General features: G+C 31.9%; 1 protein-coding gene across 2 annotated transcripts in view; it reads right to left on the reverse strand.

Moving 5' to 3' along the window:
* The window catches only part of LOC121132531 (potassium voltage-gated channel protein Shab), a 72,368-nt gene that overhangs the window by 46,071 nt on the left and 1,051 nt on the right, over positions 1-25,246 (reverse strand). Inside the window, exon 1 of one of the 2 annotated variants that reach the window (XM_071894183.1) lies at positions 7,611-7,629. The exons of the other annotated variant lie outside the window; for it this stretch is intronic. The gene's annotated coding sequence lies outside the window, so the exon portion shown is untranslated. Of the gene's footprint in view, positions 1-7,610; positions 7,630-25,246 lie in introns of those variants that run through there. 2 annotated transcript variants of the gene reach the window in all.

Consider the following 25,246-nt stretch of genomic DNA (forward strand, 5'->3'; position numbering starts at 1 on the left):
ATTTAAAAAAAAGTTATCGTTTCCATCAAAACCTTATTGAAATATATTTTCGATATTCTCTTTAATTGTTATAAATTAGTTCTCAGTTTTTGCAACATTATATTGATTGATAGTTTAGCTTTATGATATTTTTACATAAACATAAACTGGAAACTGTATTTGTCATATATTACATTTACTTTGCTAATAAAATTTGATTATTGTCCTTGATAAAATGGCACTTTTTTAATTACATGAATGCATGCCCATAAAAAAATCAATGCATGTCTCTATGAAAATATTCATTAGGGTGGTCTTATTTTGAATATATTCGAAATATGAGATCCTTAGGGTCTCAATTTGGTTAGTTGCCCTAAATTTTGAAATTTTATAAAAAAAATGTACTTTTGTTTTGATATCCGCTTTTTCTACAACAAAAAAAAAAAAAATGGATAACATAATTCAACAACATTTTTTTTTAATTTAAGGAGAATTCCAGATTCAAAAGAACAAACATTGATATTAAATGAATTGCCGATCTGTCTGTCTTTCTTTTAACGTATCACAGACCAAAAATTCAAGCAACAAATATAAAAAATTTCAATCATGCATATTTTAACTTAATTATACAACAACGTGGAATTTTGCGCAAACTTGACATTGTTGAACTTTTGGTGACCTTTAAATGAAGAAAAACATCTTTATGGATAAATTTCATAATATAAGTTATAAATTTTTGTGTAATAAAATATTTTTCCAAATAAAGATATTACCTCCGTGGTCAGCAATGACATGTTAAACAATTTATATCACTTTACTACTCAACTACCAAAATGAAACAGAGATATATGCAAAAGATTTGACTTATACTTCCATGAATGCCACATCATTTCCTATTGATAGTTAATATTAACAAAAATAATACTTTAAATTCTTGCATTTTTTATCTTTTTGTAAAATTTCAATTTTAACAGTTTATATTTCCTGGAATTGGCTTACGAACGTCTATAATCCTCGACTACTTGGAGGAGGAGTTTTAGTGCGGATTCATGGTATGTTTATAAAATACAGTATTTTATAATTATACCCACTCCAAGTATTAACAGCTTTTAGTTGTTCAAAAGAATCTTGATCATCTTTATAATCATGGATGCTACTCCAAACATTTGTATTTTACCAAAAAATATTGCTCAAATACTTTAACCTCAGGAGTAGATGTTGATTAAAACATGATTGAAAAATTAAGCCAACTTTAAGTTCCATTATATGAAGTCAATATTTAAGCTTTTCCATTTTTTTTGAACGAATACAAGCATCAAAATTCCTACATCTATTTTAATTTTTTGCATCAAAGCACATGACTTTAACTGTGTCATCAATGGATCAGGCTTGAAAAGTTTCGTATACTAAGTTAAATAGAACCTGTAATTTAGAAATTATGTCTCAACGTTATTTTAGAGATTAGTCTTAATTTTAAAAGTTTTTGCTGCTCGAAACTTTTTTCGTTTTCAGTAAATTGTCCCTCTAGTAAAGGGAATTGACCAATGCTCTGGTTAATGACTTTGTCAGTATCTGCTGAAATAAACACTGTTTTTTTATCTGATACTTAGTCATACTAAAATAATACATATTTATTGTTTACTTCGTCGTTACCCTCGGCCTCAATTGACCACGGAGGTCATATTTATATTAAAAAACTCCTACTAAATTCATTTTGAAAATCTTTGTATTTTACAAGCATTTCTTACTTATTTTATAAAATTAGGTTATAAAGTTATTTTTGTAAAATGAAAGCTAATAAAAAGGTCATCAAGGTCAAGATCATGCAAATGTGCATTTTTTTGTTTATCTTAGTAAAGAAATGTACCTACTTGTAAATTTAAATATCTATTAACTGAGTATTTTGGCTTTGTTACGCTAGGGAACAGACAGTTGGGCGGAAAGCTATAATTCTTGTCACTACGCTTATCATTCTTTAAGAAACGCAGATAGAGAATTCTGATATAAAGGTAATAATATTATTTTCAACAAATTTTGTTGGCCTAAAGTTTTTTTTGCAAAAAAAAAAGACCAAAAGGTTTAATGTATTCTAAATAGAAGATAAAAACACAAAACAATTTTTTCCCTAAAAAGTGTCAAATGTCATAACTTTTGAACCGTTGAGATAACTTTAATCTTTATTTGAAAAGCTTCAAAGTTAGTCAATAATATCTATGGACTAAAATGAACATTTTGAGCCCCTCAGTACCTCATAATTGGAACATTTAAAAAAATAAGCTCCACCCTAATATACACTTAATTTAGGGTCATAAAATATGTATGTAATTAGTTTAATAGATATATGATATTATCTGCAACTGAAACGTCAAGAATAACACTAGGGCTGAAGAAGGAAAAAAAATGTTGTAGTTACGCACATATATAAAATACTTGAAGAAATGAAACATTTTATATAAAAAGTGAAGATAATTGAAATGGAGATTTTTTTTATTTATTTTGAAAAAGCTAATTCTCATTTATCTTGGGTATGAAATTATTGGACGTAATCGTTTTATTGGCAAAAAGTCAAAAATAGTTAATTTGCTTCGTTTACTACAAATTTCATGTATGGAAAAAAAAAATGGAAAAAATATAAAATATAAGGTGAATATCATAAGATGAAATTATTGAACAAAGTATTATAAAACGTAGACCTTAATTATATTTTCATTTGATTATATTACTAGTTTATTATCAACCAAGAAAAATGAATTACAGTATTTACATCTGTTCTTGATTATCTACCTTTCCTATCGTTTACAGATTATATATTTTTGAAAAGAAGATTTATTTTGGCATAAAGGAAAGTGACCCAGGAAATTAGAATATTTATTTTTCATTATACCGCAATAAGTTTTTTACTCATGTACAGCGTGTTCAAGAAAATCTTGAATGAAATATTGAAAAGGATTTATTGCCTTATCAAATAATTTTCCAAGAGCTTTTCTCGAATATCAACTTGACGAGCAAAGAAACTCTTAAATTTATTTATCCTACCAAGGGTAATGAGATGAAGTCTAAAAGAAATCCTATGTCAGTAATCCAGAGGATGTAGTTCAACTATTCGATTTTAGATAGATCAAAGTATTCTCAATGCACTTTGATTGTATGAGTAATTGTAAGGGATGAAAATGTATTTCCTCCTGTCTGGGTAAATGGCATAATGGTTCAAAATATCATTTTGTGAGCAACAGGTCTTATTTGGTGGGTATTTGAGCATGGACTCAGGATAGGGCTCCAAAATATCAAAGATTACCCAATTCTAATTTTTTTTAAATAGAGTCAGGGATTTTAGTCCAAGGAATTTTGGCCTCTGTCATCCCATGTATGTATGAAGCACCAATATGAAAAAGGCTTGTGCTACCTACCATCATAAATTCACCAGCCTAAAGACCTCTGTGGAGGGAATACTGGTGCAAAATGTCACAATTGAACAGAAAGTAAGTGTGCTAAAGGTTTATGAAAAAGTGGATATATATATTCCTGCAGAGGGCGGATTTTTAGAAAAAGTGATATATCTTTATAGTTTGCAAAATAAAAAACATTTAGAACTTGTTTGTTTTAAAAAAAGTTTTCCACTGATATTAAGAGATAGTGTAGTGTGGTCCCGGTTTTTACAATGAAATAATTTAAATATGTTATGCCTGAGGATTACAAATATATTTTTTCCTTACCTTTAAGTGTTGTCAAAACACACCACGACTATTTTGCCTCATTTTAGTATAAGTTTGCAGTAATATATTGATTTAAAATAGAATGGGTGGTCAAAATTGTTTAGCACACTTTGTGCATATGACTTCAAACAGATTTTGTTCTTTACTCTGGTAATGAATAAAAAATTAATTATATGTAAATTAACAAGAAAGAACAGTTTATACTCAAAATATAGGGCATACCCCACAATGTTGGCCGTTAATTTCTTCCTGAAAGCTCTAAAGCACTTTCTTGCTGTACTTTTCAGACATGCAAATTTAGTTTTTATTGATAAAATTCTTTAAAGAATGAGTATTGGGGTGGTGAATGTGACAGGCATTGGTCTCAATATGCCTCCAAAGGGAATGGCTCAATGGGTTTACATCTGGAGAGAATGGTGTCCACAAGTATTTTAAATGAAAGTCCAGAAATTTCTCATTTTATCGTTAAAAATTTCAACATTGTAGAGGGCAAAGCTTAATTTTGTCATTCAGTAACGTACTAGTCAGCCCTGCAAGGATTTTACACCTCAAGTTTTTGATTCTGTCCGGAAGTCGCAGCTGGCAACGCCCAAGTTCTTTACATGAGAGGGAAAGTACTTTAAATGATTTACCTTCATAGCCTCCTTTACCTTCTCAGCATCAAGGATTTTGCCCTGGCACTTTTAGGCTTCCTTTCACACCCATCTCTGCCTTTGATCAATAAACAATTCGACAAGACACACCCAACACATGGAAACATATCTGTTGCCATTTTTCCTACATTCAAAAGTGTGCAAATCCTAACTTGAGTATCTACGAGGAGTGAAAATTATGACCTATTTCTAGTATTCTAATTTTTTTATTTGGGTGTAACACAGTTTCTTTTTTTGTCTACCTTACAACCTCTCTTAACCTCATTAAATAAATGTGCAATTTTTTTACCCACCCAGTTGTATGCCACAGAGGTAGTAGTAGTATTTGGTTTGTTCATTATTATTATCATATAGCAAAGTAGTCCTTTTATGGAACACAGTTGAGACTCACAAACAAATAACATTACAAAATGTGGATGGGAATAGGCTGATAAACGAATAAAAGTCTTAAAATGCCACTGTGCATTGAGCCAAGCACATCTATACTAGGATTAATTATGTACACAGCATTTCCAAGACCATCCTCCACGTAAGGCCCGATCTGTTTATATTTTACACATAAGTTAATACGGAAAATGTCTTCTCGCATAATTTTTTTGAGGAAATCGTATAAGTAAATACAAAGATGCTTTAGCCAGCATTGGGTACTCATTCATTACAGAAATCCGGAAATCGTTTAGTCTTTTAGAATTAAAATAGGATTTTAGTTTTTGGTCACATCGCAGTTCGATTAGTACGTCTTCCATATCACATAACAGATTTTTATCAGTGGTGGTAAAGGGGACGGATGCAGTTTTGTTTTTGTGGAGCACTATCTTCTGCGAAATATGTTTTTAAAATGATCCAGAAGAGACTGTACATCGTCATACTTCAAGTTTTGATACCACCTAAAGTTATTTAAATTTAAATTATATTCTTATTTTTTGGAAATTATCTCGCTACCCCTCCGTCGTGTACTACAGCCCCCACTTTGAGAACCATTGAAGTACATAATAAGAGCCACCCTTTTATATATGATTGTATTTATTGGATCGAAATGTTCATTAAAAATATCTTATTCACTAAATTGATAATAAAATTGTTTTTTTCACTCTGATACTCACTATTGAGTTGACGAATATAGATTTATGAATATTGTACAAACCTGATGATTTCTTTGTCATATCTTATATGTAAAATTTTCTCTATTTCAAGTAGAATTGTTGAAATAATGATCTAGGTAATTTATTGGATAACCACTATTAATGCTTTTTGTATTTAAATATACAATGAAATTGTTTTTCTTTTTTTCATCAATCATGTCATTATATTACTATTGTTGAACTATATGTGTGGACTGTTAATACACAAGTAAGCTAAAATAATTTTCCTCAAAAATTTTATTCTTTGACGTATTATCGTTAATTTTTATTAACACAGAATTTGGCTCAGTTGTCAGGAAAGATTACAAACTGCATCGCAGAAATACAAAAGATGGGACCTTTTGAATTTGGACCCTTTCCGGGGCATTTGAAGGAGGTGGAGGCTGTAGTTTCTCCAAAAATACATTTTGTTTATCGTCACCAATATAAATGATTAATTTAAATGGCACAAATCTTAAAAAGTAATTTTTAAACTTCTCTTTTATAATAAAAAAACAAGAAAGAAAATTATTTAGCTTCTTCAAAAAATTTAGCTTCTAAAATAAAAAGGTGGTTTTTTTATTCTAAAAAACAAACACCCCCATTGTAAAAAATGCTGCAGACCCCCTGCTTTCTCTGTGGATACTGCTTCAAAAGACATAGATACTTCATTCTGGATACTACTCATAGTCAATATCCCTCTCTATCGAAACCGGCAAACCCGTTTCTACTACCTTTCACCACCCCCTATTAATGTGAGTCAGGTTTTTCCATTGAAAATTTTCACAAAATCAATCGAAAAGACAAAGAGGTACTTATGAATGATACTCTGCGATTTAGCCTCTCACCCATCCCAGCTGACAACTACAGCCAATAAATTATTTGTTATATAGACATGTTAATTAGTGTTGTGTTAGCCCTAATTTATGACCAATGTACAATTCAGTCCCACTTGTTGGTCCTTAAAGAAGGTAAAATCGATCCCTCAAGACGCCATTAACGTATTTATTGCTATTATTTTATACAATAGAATAAATTATATAACGAATTAAAGATATAGTTGTTGTTTTTTTAAAGTGCATAATAATTTAAATCGGAAATTGTTTGCAAGATATGTGCAATGATTTTAATACATATCTCATTTAGCTTAACTCTTAGACATAAATTAAGATAAACTTTAAGGACAGACCCATTAACAGACCCATTCTTAAGGACCGACAGAACACTAAGCTTGGCTGTTGTTCACTTGTTATCTGTATCATAGCTAGCCCCTTCTTGGGGGAGCTCAATCCCTTTCAAAAGTATCTAAAGATCTCTAAAAATATTAGCATATAAATATACAGAGTCAGGATTCAAAAATTAGAATCATCTTCCAGGCCGTCTAGCCGTTTCTAAAAGTCAAATATTTTTTAAGTCTACTCATTCAAAATAACTCACAAAAAGTAACAATTTAATGTTTGTTTTGTTTTTGTGCGATCAAAAATGTCCGAGTAACAAGCAACACGGCAGATGCTGTACAATCTCCTCCCAGCACAAGTCGATCTCCGATAAGAAGATCTTCCCAGTGGACGCTGGTATAAACAGGAGAGATGATTGCTTTTTGGCTCAATCAAGAGCTCAGGTCGAGGGGTCCTTGATGAGCAAACATCCAGTTCAGGTCATTATCCTCGGCGACATGGCATCCGACGGCAGTGAGATACCTCCTTACTTTCTCAATACCAACGAGAAAGTCAACACAGACGTCTAATACAACTTCCTCAGGTGCAATGTCTTGCCATGGTTGAAGAGCATGTTTTTCAGGGACAACTATTGGTTTACCAAAGAAGATGCCCCGACACACACGTCCAAGAAGGAGCAGTATTTCTGCAGGGAGAACATGACTAGCATCTGGTCGGCAGACTTATGGCCTTTTTTTCACCCGACGTGAACCCTCTACTCGAATTTTTTGTTTGGTACATCTTGGGGGCAAGATCAACAAGATTTCTCACTCGAATGTCGATGCCCTGAAGGGCGTGATCATAGAGGAGTGGAACAACTTATCGTAGGAATTCATCAGGACCAGCTATGCTTCTGTTCTTCCCCATATTGAAGACATCATACAGAATGGAGGGGGCATATTGAATAATAATTGTTGAACTACTTACTTTTCCTTCAAAAGTTTTCCATATATATGGGACAGTCTAAAAATATATAGAAGTGGCTTTTAAAATTCTCTAATTTTTTGATTCCTCACCTTGTATATACATATAATAAACATCGTTTTAAAAATAATCATACCACGGTTTTAATAATTTAAGTGATTAAAGCTAACAACTCCGTTGTTTATAATGCACAAAGATTAAAAAATATGAAAATTGAAAATTATGCTCTTTTTGTAATCGCTACATTGATAAAAAAGTTTTTTTAATTTATTAAGGCTATCATCATAGTTATTTTATACTTGAAGTGACAAAAATAAGTATTGGTAGTGCATGAAAGACAAAAAGTGACTTTGGGGATTTGATCTGGTGTTATAAGTATAAGACCTTGTTGGATTTAAATTAAATTTGAGGAACGACATCGGATTAATTACAGTCTATATCATTGCTAAATATTTATTAGGATTCGTGTATATTTTCTTAGCTCATAGTCGCTTGCATTTTATTTAATGAAACGTCATAACAGCTAAGGGGCTCTACTCCTAAATATTCTTCTAATTATTGGGATAACAATAATTTTACGGGTTTTTTTTTTACCTATTGGGACATCTTATATTTTCAACTATGTTGATGATTTATTATCAGTCCCAAGGACAGATAGTACCAGTCTTAAAACCGGACAGGACTGGGCCGAATAAATAAGCGCCAACAGAACAATAGGTTTTTACCCATCATTTTTGCAAATTTCGGAAATGTTTTGACGATCAAAAGATTGCTTTCAGTTGCAAAAGGTTGAGAACTCTTGCTGTAATATATGTGTTTTGAGATTCCATAATAAACTCAGCATGAACAAAAGTCCATCTTACTTGATATTTAAGTAAGAAACATTGGTCAATTATGGACAAATGTAGGTATGCTCAATACATTCCTCTTTACGAATTACCCAAAAATATTTTCTACAGGAGTACATTTCACATATTACTACGCGTACTCCTTTTCTCCTTTCATTAGTTTTATCTATTGAGTAATTATATGTAAGGAAAATGAAACAAAAAGAGAGAAAATTGCAAAATTGCCAAAAATAATTTATATATATATATATAATGTACATCCATATGTAATGTTGCTTATCTGCTTACTCATAAGGATTATGTAATTAAAAAAATAGGAAATTATATCCTTGTGTAATAATGAAAAAATTTAAATAAAGTCACATCAATACTTTACTATGTTAAGCACATACTTTCAAAGACGAGTGAATGAACTTTATTAATCCATATTTCAAATTTACCACATTAAAACTCATTTAATCTGATAAACTCTCACCTTTTAGAATACAAGGTGTGTTCAAACAGTAAGGTTACTTTTTAAAGTGCACAGGTAAGATATATTTTGTATGCTAGATTTCTTTATGTTAGTACATTCGAAAAAAAAACACATATATATATGTATATATTGTTTAATGCTATATAATATGTTTAGTTTGTTTGTAAGATGCATAATGGTTGAAAGTAATTTGCGTGTTCGGCAATTTTTTCCTATACGTCCTGGGCTCTTCCATTTGGACGATTGAGCTTTGTTTTCGATATCATTACTATATACCCATAATTCGTCACCAGTTATGACCTTTTTGAGCAAATCAGGTTATCATTTACGCTTGTTAGAGATGCTTATGCACCGATAGTTTCTGTCAAAATTAAGCAGTGTTTGAACAAACTTCTCTGACAATCCTCTCATGCCCCAACAATCGAAAAAATATCATGGCACGAGCAAACCAATATGAAAATATACTCACCAACTTGTCTGATAGTCATTCCTGTATTTTCAAAAGCCATTTTCTTCATTTCTTGAACGTTTTCAAAGTGCTTGGGCGTCCAGAGCGAGGTTCGTCATTGGCATCTTCCCAGCCATCTCGGAAGAATTTGTATCACTTATAAAGATTGCTTTACTCAGAACAGATTTACTGTATACTAGTGTCAACATTTTGAGTGCTTTGGAGCACTGAATTTCATTTTTTACAGAAAATTTCATGTAAATTTTTTTATGCATGTTTTTACTAATAGTAAAACATTGCAGAACTCACAAATACTTTTAACTATTATACTCTCACAAACAAACTAAACATAATATATAGCTTTAAACAATAACTATATGTTATTTTTCAATTATAATAATATAAAATTAAAAAATCTAGCATACCAAGTATACGTTGCCCCGAAATTTGAAAAGTAACCTTACAAACCCACTTCGTACAGAGTGGCAATAAAAAACTTGCAGAGTCATTTAATTACGATTTTATCCCCTTTATTTTTAATGACAAAGTTTCATTATTCAACCAAACGACAGATGAAACAAAAGTAACCAAGTTTCGTTTGTATCCCATGTCTATTGGTGTAAAATGTCGGAGCAATAGTTTAAAAGACAACGCGTGTACGATCTCCTCTGCCCCAGTATAAGGAGAAAAAAAGGTGTCAGAGACCATGGAATCATAAGAACCAAAAATTCATTAACAAAAATATGGTTCACTTATGGTCAGCTTCCATGTGGCCAAGTCTTGATCTCAACTCCCCAAACTTATCAGAAAAAATTCTGCCACACCTCTCATCCAAATTTAGATTCACTACGATTTGCTATCAGTATGGCACACACTGGACTCGACATTCGTCGTCAAGAACTATCAATCTGTTGACGGGCAGGTCGAGGCTATTATTGTTTGTAAAAGAAGATATTTTGAGTACAAATTATGGTTAAATATACCATTGAAAAATATCACAAAATGATTTTGAGTTGTCTTTTCTAGATTCCATATAAATCACGGTTTTCATAATTTAGGATTGCTACAACAAGTTTTAATCTATCCCTCTGTATGCAAGGGTAACCTGGGTAATATTCAACGCCCTTATATACTAAAAAAATACCTTTTTTACATGTGCCAGTAAATGACATGATCTTTCTGCTTTATGATATTCAAGCTAATTGTGAAAAATGAATTTTTTAAAAATATTTTAACATTTTTCACAGATCTTGTAGTTTTATTAATTTTACTGTATTAATCTATTAAATTTGCTCTGGAAAAAAATAATTTAAAAAGAAAGAATTTATCGTGTAAAATTATGTGATTCTAAGCATTACTCTTTTCGATGACACATTTTTTAATAAGATTATAAAATATATCAAATGGGTATATGGAATAATATATGACAGAGTAACTGGGGGAATATTGACCATGGCTTTGTGGATGTTTCAGCTATTGTTATGTAGCTTCCAAATCCTCAATTTTTAGAAGGTGCTTAAAGAAGTGGCACAATTTTTTTATATTGTCAAAGATTTGTCAAACTTTGCAAAGCAGGAGGTGATGCCTATATAAATCCTAACAAACACTTTTTGACACTGTTCAAGTTTTATTACTTAATTATTAGCCAAATAATAAAATAAACAAATTTTTTTTCATAAATACTTTGATGGGTCGTATTATCTTCAGCATTTTAAAAAAATGCCTCTAAAATAAAAAAAAAATGAGTGTCAGAGATAAGTGATTATTATGCGATACGTAAAGGTCACAAATATTGTGAAAGTTGTGCTTATTTTACTATTTCAGTTACCTCGACAACATTCTATCAAAATTCAAAATAGGGAAAGAATATTTATAAATGGAAATGAATTATATTTGCATGTTCATTAGGATCGTCAATTTTTAACTTTTTATGGGTATTTGGGATTATCATAGGCTTAAAAATGCATTTGACTCAAAAACGATAACTGATAAATTATCAATATGTCTTAGAGGCTTCTATAATATCTTAATATAATATCTATAATATTTTTTACCATACAGATTTGACAATATTGCTGTTTAATTTAAGAAAGTAATGTTAGATAATGCCCCTGTGAGTAATATTTGAAAATAATATTCATCACTCTTATTCCGGTTAAAATCAAAGAAACTAATTAAAGAAGAAAATCGGATTAATATTTTTCCCTGATGAAAAAAAATCTATAAATACATTTAATCATATCTGCTTGTGGTTTGAACATAATAAAAGAAGACACAATTTTCCAAAAAAAATCTCAAATTTCAAATTTTAAGGGCTTTGCCCCACATCTCACTCTTTTTCAAACTTGTTCAAAAAATTTCATTCATCGCCTATGCGAGCTCAACATTTACAAAAAAAAAAAAAAAATTTAGAAATGAACTGGTCCCATTTACATACTAAATTTGCATTACATAGTGAATTCATACGCTTAATATGAACAAAACCTCACTTAGTCTCCTATAAAAGTAAAAAATTATTTAAGTCATCTTTCGAGGAACCAATAACGTTATCTAATATATTTTCTACAGAGATGGGTTTCATCTTGTACAAAAATTCTATTTTTTCATTTTAATTGAATCATTAAACAAAAATAATCCCACGCGTATATTTGGACTGTAAGGTGTTGAATAAAGTATTTGAGCTGTCAAGAATGGGATATGGAAAGGATTGGAAGGAGCCCCTCTTCCCAGGAGCTGATATAAGGTTTTGAGAGGCCATGCAAAATATTTCGTTTGGCCTCCAAGTAATCATTACCAGTGATGCTAATCATTAATATTTTGAGCATGTTAACAAAACCAAAAACCAATATGGTAACCCTGACAATTTGAATAATCCTTAGGGTAGAGTATCTTAGCTGGCATGACGTTTCCTTAGATTACCCACAAACAACTGGGGGAAGGATGAGATGGAAATAAACAAGAGCATAGGCAAGAATGTCGAATACAAATCATTTATTCTACTTTGAGTTCAACAAGGACTTACAATTATAACTTTGCAACAAATCTTCAAGTTTATTTTCTGTTTTTTATGATCACACTCAAATGTTCAATCTGGTGTTGTATATATACATGACATGTTTTAAGTAGAAGAAATGGAAGCTCACTCCCCAAAAGTTAAATAATAATGACAACAGCTTAGGAAAAGAAAATTTACTATTCATTTTGCAAACTCAAAAAAAAAAAAAAAAAAAAAAAAAAAAATGGTATGAATGTGCGATTATTCCATTTGTCTAAAATCTCATAATCAGACACTTTGAATAATCACATATGCAGCTAAGCTTGTTTTTCAATATTAACTTTTTTGAAGGAATAGAAAAAAAAAATGAAGTTTTTTTCTTTCTATCTCTGAACCAATCACTCACTGTATATTCCCTCATCTTTGAATAAAAAATATGCTTGTCTATTCCAGATCTCCAGGATTACAGAGTGTAATATTCCATCCCTAAGAGTATTGACAATAGGATTCGACTACGATTTAAGTGAATTTACTTGATGTTCAACATCAATAATTGTTCTACAAAGTCCACTGAGCCCCCAATAGCATCAAAAAGGAATTAGAAGTTCTTATGGTGCATAAAAAAAGAAGTTTTGTACTAAAATTGCTCACAGATTTTTGCAGAGAAATACAAACTTTTGTTGAACTGAATCAACAAATTATTAAATAATTCAGGCTCATGCAAGTTTTGGGTACCCACTCGGTATATGTACTCTTCAGTCATATCTATCATATATATGATCGATTTAAAGTTATGGAATTGTAGTTTGCTTATGTTACATCATTCACATTCAATAGCTTTTAATATATACATATATGAAATGTCCGTTGTTTCCAGAAAAATTGTTGTCTTTCATCTTTAACCATTATTTGAAAAGTGTTTTTTTTTAGTATTATAACCATAACATGTTACTCAACTTCTTTGAAACAAATAATACACATATATTATCTAGTTTTGATAACATTTGTAAACTATATAACTGGAACACTAAGTCAAGTTATATAATAGAATTGATTCTTATTTTATCCATAAAAGAGAGAAGGAAAAAATTTCAGCAAGATGGGGCCCCGCTCACACTGCCAAAATTACTCAGATCTTCTTAGCTAACAACTTTGCTATCTTGGAAAAGAGAATGGGGCCACTATAAACTCGGGATGTCAATTCCCTCAACTTATCTTTGTTGTAGCACATTGAAGTCCTGTAACATCCATCAACTGAACATTGTAGCCATGAAGGCCTCCTTCGACGAGGAGAGGGCTGCCATGGACACGAACTTTATTCGCAATACTTGCAAAAAAAAAAAAAAAACCATACCAAAAGGACGAAATAAATCAAACTTTTTTCTCAAGAGGCGTATTGCCATCTCTGAGGCCAATGGCGACCGAATGGAATAAATCATTTTGACATTGACCATGATCAGAAAGGAGATTAATAAAGAGTTTTGTTAAATATATTTTCTTTTTTCTTTCCAATTTCTATTTTCTACTCAGTAGATACGACTTTAATATCAGCGAGTCGTTCTTTTATTTCATACTCCGAGGTAAAAGCCTAAGTATATCTACGGCGTATCATTTGCAATTTTAGAAAGTTTTTTAATGAGTTATCAAGACTATAATATTATTTAAATACTTAAAAAGATTATCAAAAAACAAAATTGACATCTTCTGGAGAGAAAGGGGAATTTCTACTTGGGCAATTTTTGGAGGACTATATATTCCCATGGCTAGTTTACAACTATGTAAAAAGTATCAAACACTGTATGTAGTAGGAAGATCCAATATTTGAGTTTAATAGATTGAATATTGTGGATGAAAAACTCAGAAGATACTCCAAAGTTCAAAAATATTTTCTTCCAAAATATTTTAAAATCCATTCTGGGAAGAGAGACTTTCAATGTTACCTAAGTTCTATTACTCAATGGCCCAATTGGTTTTGGAAAAAGTGACGATTTGATTTAAATATTGTGTTTGCTTCTGCTTCGTAGGTCAAGGAACTTCATCAATATTTCATCTATGTATCTCTGAGTTCACTCAGTTTAACATGCATATTCTTAAAATATATGTTACTCCAGGAAAATTATATGACTTCCAGATTTGTACTCGCGTCATCTATGAAAATGAAATACTTAATTAGGTTTGCATTTTTCCGTATCTGAGAAATAATCTCTAGTTTATATGATTCTATTGCATCCAATGGCAGAAGCCAGATGGATTTTGATTTATTTTTTTAATAAAATCACTTCCAGCCTCAATTAAAGTCTCTATACGAGGCCAAAAGTGCGAGCAGGTCTTCTCCATTTGCTCCTTGTGCAAATTTTTGATTCCTTCTTGATCCGACCAATAAATTCTTATTTGGTTTTGCATGGGGTTTGAATGGTTTTTCATTCTATCGCACTGGCTAAAAAACACATCTGATTCAGATCTGCCGAGTTTGGAGGCCCAAAACCCGGGGAGATGAAGTTATAAAAATTTTCTTGGAGCAATTTTGAGACTTTTTTCGAGGAGTGCCATAGAACCGAACCCTCTTGCCACATATAAGGCCCCCTATTGGGATCCATGTCGATCCAGTGCTTCAGCTTGGTATCTAGTACGTCCAGGTAGGCGCTCCCGGCGCAGATTCCAAGGAGAGTACCGTGCTTTTTCCATATAAGTGAAATTAGGAATACTGTCAATTGATTTCATTTTTTCAACTGGTGCAGGTTTGAACTAGCTATCTAACAAAAAAAAAAATCAACTACCTAAGTGCTGCATTTGTGCCCAAGATATTGTGACAATGTGGAAGAATAGCTAGCTAGCACATCCTCTATGTTTGCACGATGTCTTCCATTCGTTCACCGGCTATAAATCCTCATGGAAGTTATGTTCTGCATCTTCCTCAGTCATCTTAAGCCTTTCCACAATTACAATAAATAAATTTGGAGCATTTATGTTGCATCGTGTTTAAATTGTAGATTTACACCTTAAGCCAATTTATGCATAATTATTGTAACTTACATATAAACGAAATATATAAAGATATATTGTCCTCCTATAAAATTGTTCCTCACAACAAATGAGTTCACAAACAAATTGACATTCTTCACATAAATAAATTATAGCCCCAACATAAACAATATTATTATTATACACTTTTGAGAAATTTAATAACCATCTAAGAAAATACTGCTCTAAAATTGTCTCATTATTTATTAATATAGGCATTACATTAATTTACTTATTTTTTCTACAATATTGTATGCATATTAATCATTATTTTAGGTCAACAAAAATAAATTTTAAGTCAATTTGTTAATACTCTATTTGGCAAAATACATCATTAATCAATGAATAAATACGTTCACTTTAAATGAATGAACAATTATTTTGAAATATTTATTTGACAATAATTTATTGAAAATTGATTCACTAGATAATATTTAGTAGGATTAGACAAAACAGTTTTACAATTAATGTCTTATCTTTACGTGATGTACAAGGTAGTAACCCTTGGGTTGCTTTTATTTTGAAAAATCTTTATAATGATCACACAAAATTGAAAATGATGTTACTTAATATTTTAAACTTAAGGTTTTCAATATAGTTGCAGTTTTCTTTATTAAACCCCGACATAAAGAAGTATGAACGTCTTGAGCAAATCTCCATTTAAATTATTTTGTCAATTTTGCAAAATCAAATCGTCGTTGACAGCTTCAAAACAATACTAAACATTGGATATCAATTTGAAGAGAAGGGAGAGGTTCTTGTATCGAGAGATCGTGTGTGAAAATTAATGATGGGACGATGTAATTGAATTGAAAATCGGAGAATCGCATGTTTTTTTTGGAATTGGGATCGGCATCAAGAAAACAATGTTGAATTTGCGATTCCTATTCCTATTTATAAGTAGTATAAAAATATTTATAACTTTTATATGTTAGGATAAAAAATAGCCAAGAAATGTTGCATTCTCACTAGAAAATGTAATGTTTAAATTTTTTGATAATTTAATATTTGAAACTTTTTAATAATTCCTTTTTTTCCTAGCTGTTAATTTTGGTAATTTATTTTCAAAAAATTAATTTTTTGTGAACAACTGTGGATTTTGGAAATTATTCTCCAAAAAAAATTTTTTTTTTATAAAAAGCTGTGGATTTTCAAGAATTTTCGTCAAAAAGTGTTATTTTTTCTGAAAAGCTGTCGATTTTTGAAATTTATTATCAAAAAATTCAATTTTCGGTAAATAGTTGTTAATTTTGAAAATACTTTGGATATCAAATTGTTTATTTGACAACAGTAAATGGGGTTAAATATTAACTCCATCTTGTAGACAAACGTCTGGCAGGAAGTTGTCTTAGCCGATATCTAAGAAAAATGTTCAAATGGAAGGTATATTTCATGGCAAGACGGTACTTTCACCCCACATCTCCAATAAAAGTCTAAAATTATCATTTGATTAATTTGAATTATTTTTGTCATAACAGGTTTGCCCAACCTCATTCCCCCATCTCAATACCCTTCATTGTTTTTTTCATAACCGCGTTATAAAAAGAATGTTCACTAACGGAGAGTTCTATACCACTATTATGATCAAAACTGAATATACAATAACTGTGATTTTACATATTTATGACGTTTCTCCAAATAGAGTCCTGACAAGTACTGTACTCTGAAGGAAGAGTTATATTTTTAACAAAACAAAAAAAGTGATATGGTAACCCTGACAATTTAGAAGATGTTTGGTATAAGAGCAGCATAGTTATCGTGACGTTTCATAAGTGTAACTGTGTCAGAAATAAGTAGAATGAAAAATATACAAGCCCCACTCTGTATCTAGCAATGGCCAAGGCAGGAATTACAGCGATATCCTTCCTTGGTTCTATTCTGAGTCCTACAAGGACACATGTCTCCCCACAACAAAAAGTTGAGTAGCTCTTTTTCTTTCACACCCTTGTTATTACTGTATATTCTCTCTTCCAGAATAATGATACCAGCTTAAAAAATACCTACTCAGGTTATAATTACAAAAAGATCCTTTCCCTTCCATTTTCATATTTTTTTTACATCTCTGGCCAATTCAAGTTATGTGAACACCTCAATGTAGTTATAAATTTTAATGATTAAACGGGGCTTACAAAATCCTTAGTGATGTCCGATAGCTAAGTACTTTTTCCCCCATGCAGCTAAAATTTTACACTCCCTCCCCGACGGGGTACTTAACAAAAAGAAAGTAGCGAAGAGGAGACTTGGATTCAAGCAGATTTGTCTGAAGATGATGAGTAGGGTAATAAAAAGTTAGCATTTGGGGCATGTAAAAAACACGAGATGGGAACCCTTACAATTTGAAGAATGTTTAGAGAAAAACAGCATAGTTATCATGAAGTGTCAGTACATTGGCAACACAGAGCAACTATGAAAGGAACAGAATAAAATAAAAAAAACAATCTGACATCGTTTCTAGGAAAGACGTTGTCAATCGTCAAGCATACTCTTAATCCAATTGGGAGTACACTTATAGCTCCTCAAGAGCTCATTAGAGTTACTATCCGTCATTTATAAGCACACACTTGAAGTTTATATTTATATGTTATCTCCTCAAAAGCAAAAAAGTGTGTGATCGGTAAAAAGAAAAACTAAAAAGAACACTGTTCTATTAGTACGGTCCTGATTAATTTTGACACTCTTAGAACATGTCTTTAACGGTCCTTTTATGGTAACTACAACAACCTATAAAACCTAATTACAAATTACGTCATTTCAGCTGTTTAAATGTATCATAATCTCTTTCAGTGATACAAAATACCATCATCTTAATATAGGAGGTGTGGGGCTAGAACTTAAGCAGTATTATGGTTCTAGCTAACATTTGTTTCTTTATTGGTTTTTATTTTCTTTAATCTTAGCTAGGAGTGAATAAAATAAAAGGATAGGCAAGAATGTAAGACAAACCAATCGGTCTTAAAGAATGATGAATGGTGAAAAAAGATCGGACCGATTGGAATAAAAGACAAATTATCAATGCAATCCTAAGACGGATACAACGCTAAAGAATAATGATAGGAGCTTTAGAAAAAAATAACATTAACTCTAAAAAATGTTCATGATTTTTTTATTATCTCCATCTGTCAAGGTAATAGCTGTATAGTATATTATAGTAAGGTAAATATAATTACAAGTAAAATCCCTAAATACAGAATGTCCAAAAATTGATGTAGTATTAAAAATATCCGTTTTATAAGTATTAAAAAAATATATTTTTGGTCCAAATAAAAGGAAATTTGGCTCATATAATCATTAGGTATTATTGAATTTTTCTGATGCAATAATTTTCGATATTTCCATCATACATCATTGTAAAAGGGCTCAGAAAAAACCACAGGATGTTAGTTGAAATTCAATATCCGAAATGGTGAGAAATCACTCTTTGGAGACCAGGGCCAAGGCTATTGGTATGATAGAGGGTGGATCAAGCCAGAAAGACGTAGCTCAAAGGTTACAGATTCCTCTCAGGACCATTGAGAATTCGTGTAAGAACAGGAAGGATGGATAAACTCTTGCAAATCAGAAGGTCGAGAAAGGAAGAAAAAAAATTAGCAAAGTTCCCAAACTGGTGATTTCAAAATCTTTTACCAAAACGAAGCAATCCACAAGGAAACTTACAGCAAGATTGACTTCAAAGGGCTATTCAATATCCAAGTCATCTGTCCACAACTGCTTGAGGCACTCTTTGAATGTATTGCCATTCAAACCTCGTCTGCACCTAAAATATTCAGAAAACCAAAGGAAGGCCCGGCGTCAATTCTGTCGTGAGTGGAAACACTGGACTGCAGATGATTGGAAATGTATCCTCTTCAGTCATGAAAGTTCATTTGAGGTATTTCATGCCCAAAATCCCCAAACAGATTGGGCTTAGGCAAGAGATAAGGGAAATGTGGAACCCACTCCAACTGTGAAATTTCCTCAGAAAAATCAGGTTGGGGCCATTATCAGCCACTAGGCAGTGTCAGATCTTCACCTGATTCCCCGAAACCAAACTATGACGGCCGAGTACTACGTAACAGATATCCTCAGTAAGTCTCTGGTGTCAGTTTTGTCTCGTACTGAAGAAACTGTACCTCATTTTCCATTAGAATGGTACCCCTGCTCACTAGTCCAAAAAAGGCACAAAAGTGGTGTTCAGACAACTTGGATTCCTACCAACAGTCCTGATTTGTCTCCCAATGAAAATTTGTGAGCCTTGGTCTCAAGGGATCTCAATGAAAATGCGCCAGCAACTTTATAAGATCAATTTAGAGAAAAAAACTGACAAAAGGTTCGGACAAAATTTCCCCAGCTACTCTGAATAATTCGTATGAAGGGATGCCAAAACGCATAGAAAAAGTTATTAAGCCTAAAGTGTGTCATATTAGGAAGTAAATAAAGTTTTTCGCGCAAAAAAAATATCTTGTTCAGGTTATTTCATGATTTCTTTAAAAAACCACTATCCATTTTTGGACATTCTGTATACATAAAATTTGTTACTCCCAAATACTAAAAATATACATAGACATATTTTCTATACAATATCGGGTAATGATATTAATAATTTATTCTTGATGTTGTTACAGTGACAAAATGGGTTTTTTTCCGACATACTTTACATAAAATGTTGCCTTTTCGTTTATCGTAAAAAATATTAGTTTTTCATATGATTATACTATAAAATGAATATTTAAAATATCAGAGCAAATAAAGTTTACAAAGAAAAACAATAATTATTACTTAACAAATAATTTCTGCTATTAAAAATACCTGTACGAAAAAGTCCGAAATTACTTTCATTACATAAGAATACTTGTATGCTAATGATAACATGGGATAGGATAGTATAATGATGGCTTTATACATTTTTTTGTTCTTCAACAAAATCCTTAATAGTATACACTGGTGTGTTAAAAGTAATTAATTTAAAATTCCTGGACAAGTAATAGTAATCATGAAATAAATAAAAAAACTAGTATAATAGGATTTTCCTTTGTGTAAATGACTCGTCTAAGTATTTACTATTATTTTCAGCTATATCAACGTGACCTTCAAAAAAAAAAAAAAGTAGATATATGCAATGTCTTACTTCAGTTAGTTTTTAAACAAACTCAAAAATGCCTGCATTTTTTTAGAGAATAATGATGTGTTAAACAGCATTCTCCAGAACTAATAATCCCCTTCTTTTGGTCACTGAGTTTGATTCGGGACAAAATGATACAACATAACTATGAGCTCTGTTATTTTACAAAAATTAGAAAAAAAAAATATGTCTCCATAAAAGAAAGGAAATATTTACGATAAAATTTTGTGTTTTTAAAATAATGGACATAGTATGAGTCTAATGCTCCGCAAAGTCTTTTTTTCGTATAGGTAAAGCATAAATTAAAATTTAACCTGTACTTAAAGATTCTAAATGTTAAAAGTTATTTAAATTACGTCAACATAACAACAGTCTTGAACATAAAACAAAAAAAAGAAGAAATTCCAAATTGATTTGTTTACTTCATTTACCTATAGACACTGCCCAATACTTCAAAGACATATTTGAGTCTATTACTGGCTTTGTATTCAAATTTCTGGAATAATGACATACGATACTAAAAAATTTTAAACTATAGTTTGTAATTTTATTTGAATTTTGATAATTATATTGTGACCGATATGACACATTTCAACGAAAAAAAATCAATACATTTCTCCTATTGTGACGATCAATTTTGCCTAATTCAAGTGCAATTTGCAGCACACACAAAGGGTTTATATGAATAATTTATTTATATAAATTGTAAAACATTCGTCTATGAATACAAATATTATCTACACTTAATGTTGATTAAAATCATTCTAGCTTGTTTTTGTGTTATGGGGCCCACATTGTATTAGTCTCTGTTTTGAAATGAATGGGTTTATTATTGAATAAGACGTATTAAATTTGGTTGTTTTTGTTCTAAGTAATATTTATAACAATATTATTCTGTAAACAACAAGTAGTTAATAGATTTTTTATATTAATGCATTAGAATGTACTTTCAAATGGAAATGCCAAATCTGTTTATCTCAATGTTGATGAAAATTAACTTAAATATATGCAGATACATAATTGTGTACAGGGTTAGGCAGAAATACTTTGAATGTAAATTAATGTTAAATTTCTTTTAAATATAGGTTGGTTTAGTGAACCTTCTTGACATTTTGGTTCAACCATCCTTTATGCATATATAAACTATAAGGAATATTTCGCCATCTTGTCATCATGAGTGAGCAAAAGGCAGGGCATATCAGAACTCCTAAATGCTGTAGTTGAAGTGGCGAGGATTATGGACATTGTGAAGTACTCAAGGAGCTTGATTTTCAAGGTGGTCAAGATCAAGAGTACTGGAGAAGACTTCTCCAGGTAATCAGGAAGTACAATTTAAAGAGATAAAAGGAATTCCTGGCCAGCTTGTAGAAAATAATCAAAGGAGACTTCATCAAATCGATAAATCGCCTCCCCAATGACTCCTTCGTGGCTGATAGACCCATCAGGGAGGCTGTGAAGGACGACTTGGGATTGTTCTCAGACATGATTATGGCACACCACCTTCTGACAGAGATCATGAAGGCCAGGAGGTTCAAGAAATCCCAGAAAATCCTATGATGGATCAAGCAAGTGGTTCTACAATGAAAATCTTCTTGCTCAAGAAGATTTTCACGGTTGACCAAGTTTACAACCACTGGAACGACCGCTGGCTCGGGGGAAAAAATGAAGAGGTCCTAAGGTTTTACTGCACCAACCATCCATCCCAAAAAAAAATCGTGGCTTCTGATGGCAAGAAGATGCCTCTATTTTTCTTTTTGGAGGGGAGAATGTAGGCTGGGTTCTGGTTGAAAAGATGTGGCCCTTCCTCGCCAGATTTGAAACCACTGGACTGTGCTGTGTATAGCACATAGAAAAGGGAACCGACAAAACTCTATACCGGAATGTGGACTCATTGAAGGTGACCATAGTGGCTGTGTGGGACAACTTGTCGGAGAAGTTTGTGATAAACTCCTGTAAGGCCTTCTAACGACGTGTAAAGGATGTAATTGAGGCTGAAAATGGCAATATTGAGTGCAGCCCTACCCTTTACACCCCAATATTTATATTTTCTTTATAAAAAAATTTACTGAATCCACTGATACCAGAGTGACATATTATTTTAATACCATTTTGCGAAGTTGCAAAATGGTATGTGATAAATAGAAGTAAAAATGTTGCAGGAAAAAAATAAATATTAATTTATAATATATATATATATATATATATTTTATTAGTTGATAGATTAGTTCGTTGCTAAAATACAAGAAAGTCATGTTGTCCAGGTAACCTTTGTTTACATATATGAGTAGTAGGGTACATTTTTTATACAGATATATAATATAGCCAATGATGTGTTTAAAACATACTATGAAGGTATGTTTAATAGGTAGGGGAGATGGTGAAAGTTGAAAAAAATTTTGGGGCAAGTTTGCCTACGTTTCATATTTTCTCATTCTATCTCAAAAGTGGAGACAACGAAAGTAGAAAGTAGAAATTCAATCATTGCTACCTAAAAAAATAATAAGGAAATTACTACCCTAAGGGAATAACATATTATTGGATTAGGAGAAAAAAGATCTCAACGATTTCGAGTTATTCCGACAATTAACACTCGGAGTTGATCCGTGGTCCGAAGGATGATTTTGGAAGAGATCATATATCACTATGTTCCATAGCTTAGGTACTACGACTCTTTCATGTATTTATCATGAATCATGATAAAAAAGAAAAAACAGAAAATCAACATGGTTATCCTGACAATTTAAAGAATGTCTTGGAGGAGAGCCGCATAGCTTATGACAATGCATTAGATCAGTCACAATCAGTGGCTACGAGGAAGGAAGAGGAGAAAGAAATAAACAAGGACGTTGGCAAGATCCTCAATTATACTCCGAGTCCAAGAAGGACTTACTATTATGACAACAAATCCCACAGCTTACTCACTGTCTTTTATGAGCACACTAATGTTCAATCAGGTTATGAGTATCATTGAATCTCGTAGGAAAGGAATTTCACTACTCAGGAGTTAAATAATAATGACCACACATGAGGAAAAGAAAATTCATTCTTTAGATTACTAATTTCAAAAAAACATAAGAATACAGACGATTTACATCACAAATATCTAGTGTTGTGTATGTCCTTATTTATTTGGTACACTCCAATCTGAGGAGCGGTTCTATCATTCCTTTGGACAGTCAATACTCAAAATGATTTAAAAAAGAGGAAATAAAGTTGAGTGACGTTATCAAGGACCGAACGTATATGTTCTAGTACTAATATGCAGGACGGAACTGCACGGGACTACAGTCTTCGGTACTAAATAAGGACCAACACAACACTAATGATAGCATAATTATTTGCAGTCTTTATGGATACCTTCTATCTATTTTTAAGATCCTCCAAAGTGGTAATTGTCTAAATAACTCGTAGTTACCTTAATTGTATCACGCAACCTTTCATCCGAAAAGAAATGGACGAAAGAGACCGAAAATCATTTTGTGGTTAGCCAATTCTTCTCAACTATGAAATGATTATTAAATCATTGTATGGAATTATTCTATCAATCCATATTCAGAGCACTGATTAGGAGAAAAGAAAGAGATATATGGGCAGTTGACAACATAATAAATACACTGTAGTGCAGATACCGGGTGATCCATTGAAATCTGAACACCTACTAATTCAATAGTTAATGAAGGATGAGTGATTGAAATTAATGATCTTTTGATAAATTAAAACATAATCAATTAGCTACTAAAACAAACAAAACTGAGCTCTTGGGCTACTGTACAAGTCGAGAAAATGTTACTTGAACGTGATAGACGAATTTCCATTCGCGTACTCAAATCAGTTAGGCGTCTCCAGACCAGCATCTACGCCATCAGCAAGTTTGAAACGTTGGAAAGGCAGAAGATCTCTATGAAAAAAAGACAAACTGGACCCGGAGGAGTTAAAGAAAACAGCCCAGGCCAATCCCCTTAAGTACATGAGGGCCCATGCAAGAGATTTTGGGATTCACACCCAACTGTTCAGACAGCTATACAAAAAAGTGGGTTGAAAGATCCTTGTGTGGGAGGAGAGGCCACTTTTGACACCGGCAATGAAAGAAAGCCATCTTTTCTGTTGTAATACTCTTCTGAATGAGTCATTGCAGATTTTTTTAGCTCTTTTTTTCACTTTTTTCTCCCTTACAGCCTGATGCTAGCCCCCCTTGACTAGTCCATTTAAGTGCATATCGAGAGCAAGGCCTTCAGTGTCCGTCATCCAAACACCGAGGCCCTCAATGCTACTGTCAGCCAGCACTTGGGCGCTACGACAGATGACTATATCAGCAACGGATGCCAGGGTTTCTGATGCCACCTGGAAGCCATCATTGCCGCTAAGGGCGGTAGATTAATGATTAAAAGAGCTGAGCCACGCATTTATTTATTTTATATAATTTGTCGAAATTTATTGTTTTTAAGTAGATTGTATCGTGTTGAAGTTATAAATTAAAAGTATTCATGTTTTAATACACTACTCACTACACCAATAATTTATTATTCTTCTGACTTTGCTTAGCAAAGTTTATTCCTTATTATTAAAAAGTTTTGATGATTCAACTTCAACTTCCTGTTGTCGCTGTCTCCAATTTAGAGATAAAGAAATAGCATATGATTTAATGACAAAATACACGTTCTTTTGGTACTCAACTACTCGGGGCTGGTTTTAGTCATAAGCACAGCAAAATTTAATAAAAGTATTTTGTTTGCTATTGCGCGGTATTAAACCAA

This window comes from Lepeophtheirus salmonis, chromosome 2 (genome assembly GCF_016086655.4).
Source record: "Lepeophtheirus salmonis chromosome 2, UVic_Lsal_1.4, whole genome shotgun sequence".
Taxonomy (NCBI): Eukaryota; Metazoa; Arthropoda; class Copepoda; order Siphonostomatoida; family Caligidae; genus Lepeophtheirus; species Lepeophtheirus salmonis.